This window comes from Octopus bimaculoides, chromosome 2 (assembly GCF_001194135.2).
Source record: "Octopus bimaculoides isolate UCB-OBI-ISO-001 chromosome 2, ASM119413v2, whole genome shotgun sequence".
In the NCBI taxonomy this organism is placed as follows: Eukaryota; Metazoa; Mollusca; class Cephalopoda; order Octopoda; family Octopodidae; genus Octopus; species Octopus bimaculoides.
In genome coordinates this window covers 66,473,906-66,476,886 of record NC_068982.1, presented here as the reverse complement: position 1 = coordinate 66,476,886, position 2,981 = coordinate 66,473,906, and positions in this window count along the sequence as shown.

The window sequence follows — 2,981 nt, the reverse complement described above, 5'->3', positions numbered from 1 at the left end:
ATATATATATATATATATATATATATATATATACACACATACATATATATATACATGTTTGTATGCCTGTTTGTCCCCCCCCCAGCATCGCTTGACAACCGATGCTGGTGTGTTTACGTCCCCGTAACGTAGCGGTTCGGCCGATAGAATAAAGTACTAGGCTTATACAGAATAAGTCCAACGATCTGTTGGACTAAAGGCGATGCTCCAGCATGGCCGTAGTCAAATGACTGAAACAAATAAAGAAATAAAAGAAAAGAATTGTATGTATGTGTGTATGCGTGTGTGTGTGTGTGTGTGTGTGTGTGTGTGTGTGCGTGTATGTGTGTCGCACACGCGCACACACGCACGCATACACACACACACAAGCACTAATATGACTGTATATCATCCAGCTCGCATATATCGTAACAGACCAAGAGCAAAAAAGGGTGTCAGTGATAATAAGGTCATGAATAAAGACGAAATGCCCCTGTCAAACTAACTGTTTGATTGTACAGATAATTACTCAAGCAATCGATTAATTAATTGATCAGTTAGTTAATTTGTTGAATAGTAATAATAATAATAATAATAATAATAATAATAATAATAATAATAATAATAATAATAATAACCTTTTAAGTGGGATGTGCTACTCGACCTGAAAAAGATTCTAACTGGGCCCCACCTGCGAGGTCATGCGCTGTTTATCTTGATATGAGATCACCATGTCGCGCACATATGGTTGTGATGCATGTGCCTGGTATACCCTTATCAGACGGGTAGTCATGATGGGTATAATGGGCTTCGTATATTTGTATCCCTGTGTCACTTTGTTGGCATGCACTGCTCTCTTACTCAATAATAATAATAATAATAATAATAATAATAATAATAATAATGATGATGATGATTTCTTTATTGATCTCAATGTAGACGGCACAGAACAAAACATTGAATGTGTGTGTGTCTGTGTGTGTGAATACGCGTTTGTGTTGTGAGGTTTTTGCGTGTAAACAGGTTTAACGTATAAAAAAAAATTGTAACAACGTGTAATTCTCAATAGGGAGGAAACGTTCGAGGGGTACTCATGGAAAAACCCCATAAAACCCCTGGTGTCCTGATTTCTGGGGCAGGTGCTTCTTCTCAGTTCCTTATTTCCGACTTACAGGCGTATACTCGGGGCAGGAACATTCACTCGCACCATGCTCGCCACTCTCATCCACCCTTCAATAAAATGGTTAAGAGGCAACCCTTCCTTCTTCACCCTTATCTTCCTCTTCAATTGATGAGGGATTAACCAAAAAAGAAAGTGTTTGTCTTCAGCGCCTTCAGTCTCGTTCACCATGGCCACCAGTCATATAAAAACTGTCTGCTATTCCTGATTAAAAAAGGGTGACGTGGTAAAAGATAGCAGTGCTGTTGTGTCACCATTAATTTTGTCAACATTCTACATTACTGATTGTTTCATCATAGTTAGTTACAGTAATCTTGTGCTTGAAACGAAGCAGTAACAGAACGAAATATTGCTTTATTCTATAAGTCGATAGCTAAAAAGTAAACAAAGACGGCTGGCTGAGAATAATGTCAGACTTGGTAAATTGTGCTGTCCAATGGCGTACAAATAATGTGAACATGTGCTGGGCTGTTGTAATCACAAATATGACTATTCGATTATAAAAAGAAAATTCCGTTTGCTTGAAAGTTTACGCGTCTCCACTTGCTGATTGATTCGTATCTGTTAAATTCGAAACAGCTGTATTTGTTCGAACTTCGGGCTCACCACTCATAGAATATTAAAAAGAAAACAACACTAGTTGTAGACTCTGTTCGAACAACATGAATAAATTGTATAAATTTCTTAGATACCAACAGAATATAAATCTCCCCCGATTTTGTTTATAGATAATGGTTTCTGATGGGGCATAAGGCCTGTAATTTTGAAGGGCAAAAGTTAGTCGACTCCATCGAAACCTGTATTTGACTGGTTCTTTATATTATCGAACCCGAAATAACAAACAGCAAGGATGATCTTGGCATGATTTGAACTCAACATGTCACGAGCCAGAACAAATTCCACAAAGCAAGTTATCCGACACTTTGACGATCCTTCCAGCTCATCATCTCTGTTGGTAGAATTAATGCAATAATTACAAGGAGTTCAAAACTGAAAATATAATTTCTTAATTTACCAATTGAAAGTTAAGTTTCCACAAACGCTTTTGTGAAAATGTACATGTATACATCAAGCAGGTAATTTATGTTATAGAAATATGGAGTATAACAAAGCTCTGTTCTGGACTCACTTTTGTTCCTCAATTTACCAACTACACACACGAGCTAGATGACGACGCTAGAGTGGTGTTAGAAATCAAGCAAGACAACAAGGTATGCACGATACATAGCAATGGACAAATGACATGTCATTCAACTATCCAAAAATTCCCCAAATTCGTTGGTTATCCTTTTTCTCTAACGGAATGAGAATCCCTAACAAAATGTTCAATCTTAAACCCAAACAAAGAAACACTTCAAAACTCTAAGTACGCTCGTCACATGGGGATAGTTATGCCTGCAGATTCATGTTTCTTCTCTAAATATGTCTAGATCACAGTTGTTGAAAATTGTCAATGAAAGATCCAACAGTAACGTTGATACTTTAGAAATCCTTGGTTTTGAGTAGGTTGAGTAATTGTTCACACTTTTGGTGGTCTTCTAACAGCCGAGGCCCTACGAACCAACAGCTGAATCTGCAAAAAGCATTCACGCAAGGAAAACAAAAAAAAAATACAGAGAAGCATTTACATTAACTAGTTGCGAAACACATACAAACATTGGTCACCTCGACATGTGTGTGTATGTATGTATGTATATATGTATGTATGTATGTATAGATAGATAGATAGATAGATAGATAGATAGATAGATAGATAGATAGATAGATAGATAGATAGATAGATGGATGGATGGATGGATGGATGGATGGATGGATGGATGGA